The following is a 7,099-nucleotide window of genomic DNA, read 5'->3' as shown; positions in this document are numbered from 1 at the left end:
TCTTGGTTTTATTTCCAACTATATTATATCTCTATTTTGGTTCAAGGTTTTTTGCGATAGTTACCTTATTGCGGTTTTAGAAAACATGGTGAAAATATGGTTGAAGTCTTGGTTATTGTGGTTAAAACAAGTAATAGAAAAACATAATTTGGTTCGCTGTAAAACATTTTTAAAAAAGCGGAAAAATGGATGGCTGGGATTTCAAACAAAAGAGTTGTATCTTCATGCTATTGGAAAGCTTGTGATTTTCATGGAAAATATAATTATGAATATCCCTGTTTCCCGTTAAGCAGCTTATGCTTAGTTTTCAAGCTTTTGGCGAATGAGAGACCCGGGATCCGGAGAGAAAAAGGGGTAAAGTTTTAAGGAGCATGCATTACCTTTTCATTTGGTATGTGGTCCCCGTGTGGCCTTCCAGTTGAAGAAGGGCTGGGCGCTTGCAACCCAGGGTTTGTGGGTTTTCAATTTCCCCAACGGGACCAGGATGAATATGTTGAACTTCCCAAATTCGTAAAAGTCGTCGGATAAGAGCTTGCTAATGACTTTAATGTAGAAATTGATTGGCGAAGTCTCTGTTTGTATGTTCTAAAAGTTACTACCCTGATCGTTTTCACCTGTCCTGGATTGTCTCCCACCCCCCTCCAGTGTCCCCATCTTTCCCTTATTCACCTGTGTATTTATAAATTCTTTGTTTTTCTTGTTTTATTTTCCAGTGCCCATATCCTGTTTTTTCAAGTTTCAAAACCAGCGTTTTTTCTTCAGGCCTATCCTGCTTTCCCCCAGGACCTTCTTCTTTTTCTCGCCCATTCCTTTTTGACCCTTGGCCTCCCTGGGGACTTTCTGAAGGCCCCGCCTGGCCTGAACCCACTCTGGCCTCCCCTTTGACCAGCCGCTTGCCAACCTGTAACCTTTGCCACCTCTATGTGGGAAACCTCCCCTAAAACCCTTGGGACCCTTTAGCCTCGCTGCGTCAAATTACCGTGCCACCGTACTTTCTTTATGGGCCCTGGCTGCCTTGACCTGTTTCTATGCCTGGGCCCTTGGAAATTTTAAACCATTCAAGCAAAGCTTGTGCAATCTGGATCTTTACTTGAACCTTCCTGATAGTACGGAAACTGCCATGACTGACCCCAAAGCAGGGAACCCCGGCCAAAATTGCGCAAAACCGGCAAATTTTTTCCTCCCAAGAGGGCAACCCATCGCTTTGCACGAAGCCCCTTGTGGAAAAGGGTTAAAAACGTTGGTTGAACCTTTACCAGATTGGAACCAGGTGCTGGAGGGGCAAACCCACTGGGTGTCTGGGAGGGCGCTTACCAACCAAATGAACCCCACAGCTCCTTCATTGACTTCAAGGGCTGCTTAAGCAGGGCCCCACCTTCTTCATTGTCCACTTCCACCTTTTTCTCGGGAGGCCCCACCCCACCTTTCGCATCCTAGCTCAATGTTCCCTCGGTCTTCGAAGCTTTTCAAAGCCCCCTCCTCCTTTTACCCTCAAGATCGCTCCAAGATAACCTTACCCTCATCAAACGCTGTTTCCGTGTTCTGTCGGCTACCTGGCCGCTGTGGAAACAAACAGCAGCCCCATATCCTTATCTGGGAGGGTTCGGTAAAAATGAGGAAGGTTTTGATGCCCATTCTCTGGCGAGAGGGGGCCTCACCGGGGGGGAAGCCTAATCCCCAGCTTTCGTTCAGGGACTCCCCGGCAGTGAGCTATTATTTGCAGTGGATCCCCCCAAACCAACATGGAAGCCGAGAAGCCTGAACAAAGCGGCAACTGTTCGATATGTTTTTTCCGCATGCGTTCCGGAGGGAAGGTTTCTCAAGGACCAATTTGCCACCCGGGAAGGTTACTTACGAGATCCATTCCCCCCTTTCATCATTTGACCATTTGCCGTATCGGTTGGGGGCGTTACAGAACGGACAAGAGAGAAAATTATTTCTGGCCGCACGCCAGGGTTCCACCATTGCCTCTTGCCAATTTTCACAGGGGAAAGGCTTTCCGACGCTGTTTGCCGAGGAAAGTGGAAACCCGAGGGGCCTTCCCGACCTTGCCCCGATGGCTGGCCGAAGACGTTCGAAGTCCACCTTCCTGGAGCCTTATGCCCACTAGGGTAGGAGCTGCTTGCTCCAAGCGGAACGGGGGCAAAAACCAGGGATCGGACACGAAGTTTGTCGTGTATTTTGCGGGGGGGACTCTTGGTCCACATTTCGGTTTCCCTTCTGCCTTAAAAAACAAGGTCACCGAAACGGCAGTACCTTTGTGGCATTATGGAGGGAAAAAGTTTGCTTGTTTGCCTTCTCGCCACCCCTTTTCATGCCATCTGTCTGTGGAGGGGACCAGTCAAAATTCTCCGGTTTCTTTATGGACCTCTGGCACGAGAAGCTTTGAACGGAAACCCTGGTCCAAGCTTGAACATCTCCCCCTTTCAGGGGGCCCCTCTCCAGTCCAACCATTAGAAAGCTGGAACGGGGCGCTCTATAAGGCCGGAGTCACCCACAAACAATCATCCCCATCAAACCCTACTTTGTTCAGGGAACCCCAACCCAGCGCCAGGCTATCCAGTTCCCTCATGTTCAAGTCTACCATATTTCCCGTTTGGTATGATTCCTGCTCCAGAAACAAAATTCCCCTTTCACTAAACGGGGCTACGGTTGCCCATTCCATGGGCTGAGCCTCCATTCTCCCCCGCCCATTTCCTGAATCAGAAAGCCCAAACCTTGCCCCCGACGTTTCTCCTGGAAGGCTAGAATGTGTCCCCCGACTTCCCGCCCATTCCCGCGAATTACCAAAAAGAATCTCCTGAGTATTTCAGGGGCAAGGCCGGTTCCCCCACTTCGTTTCCCGCGCCCCACTACTTACTGTGGAATTGTCTTTTTCTCCCTAGCACGGGGGACCCTCCGCCCGGAATGGGACGTACTTCTCTGTCCAGACAGAACCCAAGAGATGGGAAACTTACACTTTGGGACCTCCCTTGCTGGCAGGGATTCAATCCATCCCTTTCTTTTTCTCCCCGCGGCGGCAGGTTCTCTTGTAAGAAACGAGAAGGGAACCAATGCGCCTCGTGCCATCTTTCTACTGTCTTCAAACGAACCATAACAGGTGGAGACCGGCTATCCGTAAACCCCCCCAATTCATTCTCCTTTCTGCCCTTCGAAGACCCCATCCCAGGGGCCACGTTCCCAAAAGCTGATCTATGGGAAGCTACCACCCCTGAAAGATTAATGGAAGGGGCGAGTGGGGAAGACACCTTAAAAACACGGGCCCACCGGTTCATACGATTACTGTCATCCATGGCCCGTTTACCAAAAACGCCCCTGCTGGGGCTGTCCCAGCTTTCTGGTCCATATTGATGTTTTCCATGACATGTTGGAACCGGTTCATCTTGGTTCTCTACCTTAGATGGACAATCCTCAATTTCCTTCCACCTGGAAAAACCATGTTGTTCAAAACGTCCGACAGGTTCTCCCAAATTTGGGCCGGAAAAAAAACCCCGTGTTTACCAGAGAATGGCAAAGTTCCATTTCCACATCTTTTCTGGTTATCCATTGCTGCATGAATGTTTGCGCAAATTGCATTCCCGGGAAATGAAGCGGTTGTGGGAATTGGCCTTCGGCCTACTCCCAGGGTCTGCACTGCAAAAAAACACTCCCTGGCGTTCGCCAAAAATTTATTCCAACCCGTTTAATCCCGCGTTAAGAGGGGCACCCTGGTCCCAAAAACCTGTCGCCCCAAATCAACCTCACCAAGGTTCCGTTCGCGTTCTCCAAGGCGTACCCAGGGCATTTCCGGGACCCAAAAACAAATCGCTCACCACAACTCCATCTAGGTTTTCACCGGGACCCTTCGGTTTTCAGTTTTTTGGGGGCCGATGGCTTTCTGATGTCAGAGGGCGGCCTGTCCAAGGGTTCTTGCCCGACCTCAAAAGCTTACATCCCCCTGCGGCCTTTATTCTCCACTGCCTCAATGCCCACAGAAAATTTTTAATTTTACGTTTTGGGTAAAGCTGAGCTTCTCGCGATTTGAAGATTGTCTTTAGAAAGGGATTACTGGCTGGCAAAAGGCGGAAACAACCCATTTTATCTGTGGACGACACAAAGGGAACCGGGAGTATCTCCAACCACGCCCAACGCCTAAAAAAAACTCCAGGCAAAAAAAGCCAGATGGGGCTCTGCTGTTCCACATGATTTTTTAAACTTCTCCCTTCGTTAAACTGGGCCGAGAATGTTCAAACGGAGCACTTATCCAACCGCTAATAACCCCACGGTACTTATTCCGAGGCCCGAGGACCCATCCCTTCTCGGCCTGCGTAGGGCAAACTTCACTGGGTATAAAGGAACAACAGGGTCCCCTGGAGCTACAGTTCTCGCCGACTGGGGCTCGTCCTCTCTTCTCCTGGAGTAGGGGCCCCATTTCCTCCCCAGGGCTTTGCCTGCCCAAAAACCCGGCTCCCGTTGACCTTTGGGCCTCGTCGGAACCCATAAAACCTTGTGGGTCCTATATGGTTTCCAGATCGCGGTTTTTTCTCCCCTGGCAACGGGTCTGTTGCCTCAGATAAAAGACTCCTCGGCAAGCTTCCGGCTGTCTTCTGCAAACCACTTCTGCCTCACCATCCCGTTCCCAACCATTTATCTGGAAAGCCAGGCAGGCTGGTGGGGTGCGAGTACGCCTGCCAACCAAACCCTGTCCGCCTCTTGCCCACAGGGCAGTTGGAGTGTTCCCTGGGGATTTCAGCCCCGCTCTTCCCGAGCAGAAGGCAGAGCCGCTTACCTTGGCAAGATGTTCCACCGCTGTCTGACCTGGAGAGGAAAGCCCGAGCCACTCCTAAAGGAAACTTTCCCTCCATAATTAAAAGAGAAAGCTGAAAGGATTTAACATTAATGGGAATAGAGATAATCAGGTGAGAAAGGAAAAGAAAAGAGGGGGGTGTCCTAGACTTTTTAAAGGGGACTCTTGCCTTGACCCAAACCCAAAACGACAAAAAACAAACAACAACCAGTTCATGAAAGGCTTTTGGAAACATTTTTAAAACAATTGCCCACTGAACGATAAGACAGGCAGGAGCTAAAATATGTGTGACTATTATTGATTTTCCCATTGTAAGCATAAGTTTAAGGGCAATAAACGCCCAGGGCCACCAAAGCAAAACAGGAAAGCTAAAAACAAATCTCTCCCAAAAAAATAAATTAATTTACCCAATTTTCTTTACGTCCAACATTTAAATTTTTGGAAAACTATTTTCTATACCCCTTTAAAGAAGAAAAAGTTGGAAAAAATGTATCGTCAAAATTCCAAAATGATTTACTTCTCAATGTTCAACCCAATAGGGCTGCTATTAAACTTTTCACCGTGGGGCTCAGTGTCCTTGACATGAAAAAAATAACCCCCCCCGGTGTGCTCAACGGTACGGCCCACAGGACACCAAAAAAAAACAAACGAAAAAAAAAAAAACTAAAAACAACAAAAAAAAACGCCAACCTAGCAAGCTTTGACTTTCCACATTTAGTTATGTTACACCTTATAATAAAATGGATTAAATAAATCAAATATCCTCAATCTACACACAACACCCCGTACAGACAAAGCAAAAACTGATTTCAAATTTAAAAAAAACAGAAGTACCTTATTTTACATAAGTATTCAGACCCTTCGTTATGAGACTCCAAGTTAGGCTCAGGTGCATCCTGTTTCCATTGATCATCCTTCAGATGTTTCTACAACTTGATTGGAGTCCACCTGTGGTAAATTCAATTCAATTGATTGGACATGATTTGGAAAGGCACACACACCTGTCTATATAAGGTCCCACAGTTGACAGTGCATGTCAGAGCAAAAACCAAGCCATGAGGTTGAAGGAATTGTCCGTAGAGCTCCGAGACAGGATTGTGTCGAGGCACAGATCTGGAGAAGGCTACCAAAACATTTCTGCAGCATTGAAGGTCCCCAAGAACACAGTGGTCTCCATCATTCATAAAAGGAAGAAGTTTGGAACCACCAAGACACTTCCTAGAGCTGGACCCCGGCCAAACTGAGCAATTGGGGGAGAAGGGCCTTGGTCAGGGAGGTGACCAAGAATCCGATGGTTACTCTGACAGAGCTCTAGAGTTCCTCTGTGGAGATGGGAGAACCTTCCAGAAGGACAACCATCTCTGCAACACTCCACCAATCAGGCCTTTATGGTAGAGTGGCCAGACAGAAGCCACTCCTCATTAAAAGGCACATGACAGCCCGCTTGGAGTTTGCCAAAAGGCACCTGAAGGACTCTCAGACCATGAGAAACAAGATTCTGAATGCCAAGGGTCACGTCTGGAGGAAACCTGGCACCATCCCTACGGTGAAGCATGGTGGTGGCAGCATCATGCTGTGGGGATGTTTTTCATAGGTTTTCATTTTTATTTGTATAAATTAGCAAACATTAAAAAAAAAAAAAAATTATAACTGTCTTTGCTTTGTCATTACTGGATAGTGTGTAGGTTGAAGGGGAACAAATATTGAATCGATTTTAGAATAAGGCTGTAACGTAACAAAATGTGGAAAAAGTTAAGGAGTCTGAAACTTTCCCAAGGCGGTTTAAATGTATTGTTTAAAAAGACGTGACATAACGTTGTACCTTGTCAGCGTATTTCTCTCTCTTTCTCCTGCGGTCCTTCACCTTGCTGCACTCCTCCTGTTGTCTCTTCTCTTCCTGACGAACACGCACTGCAGGACACAATACAGAGGTAGCAGCCAATCAGTAAACACGCTTTCTCACACAACACAGGAACACAGCAACCAATCACATTTCTGAAAAGTCCCCTCACGTCTCTTCTCCAGCTCCTCATCGTCCAGCAGCAGACTGACCACCTCTTTAGGCTTCAGGGTGTCTGGTTTAAAGTTCCCCCCAGAGATCACCATCCTCTGGATCTGATGGGGGGAGAGAGAGGACAACACATGGATACAAAGGGTTAACTAGGGTCAAGGAAGTTAGGTTCTCTCTCCAAAAAAGGTAGAAATCTGTAACTGTTCGGAGCGTCGTATTAAACCCGGTAGGACGTCAGTACCGTGCAGAGCGTCGTATTAAACCCGGTAGGACGTCAGTACCGTGCAGAGCGTCGTATTAAA

At 47.8% G+C, this 7,099-nt stretch overlaps 1 long non-coding RNA gene across 1 annotated transcript; it reads right to left on the bottom strand.

Annotated features, from left to right (window-relative positions):
- Positions 1–6,608: 6,608 nt before the first annotated feature.
- Positions 6,609–6,890, bottom strand: LOC139023113 (uncharacterized). The gene is made up of 2 exons (XR_011474259.1): positions 6,799–6,890; positions 6,609–6,697 (listed from the first exon to the last, which is right to left on the bottom strand). It is a non-coding gene; the product is annotated as an uncharacterized lncRNA (long non-coding RNA).
- Between the last annotated feature and the right edge of the window lie 209 nt (positions 6,891–7,099).

The sequence above is a fragment of the Salvelinus sp. IW2-2015 genome, linkage group LG27 (genome assembly GCF_002910315.2).
Source record: "Salvelinus sp. IW2-2015 linkage group LG27, ASM291031v2, whole genome shotgun sequence".
In the NCBI taxonomy this organism is placed as follows: domain Eukaryota; kingdom Metazoa; phylum Chordata; class Actinopteri; order Salmoniformes; family Salmonidae; genus Salvelinus; species Salvelinus sp. IW2-2015.
The sequence above is the reverse complement of the archived record's forward strand: the minus strand, read 5'-3'. Positions and strand labels throughout refer to the sequence as shown.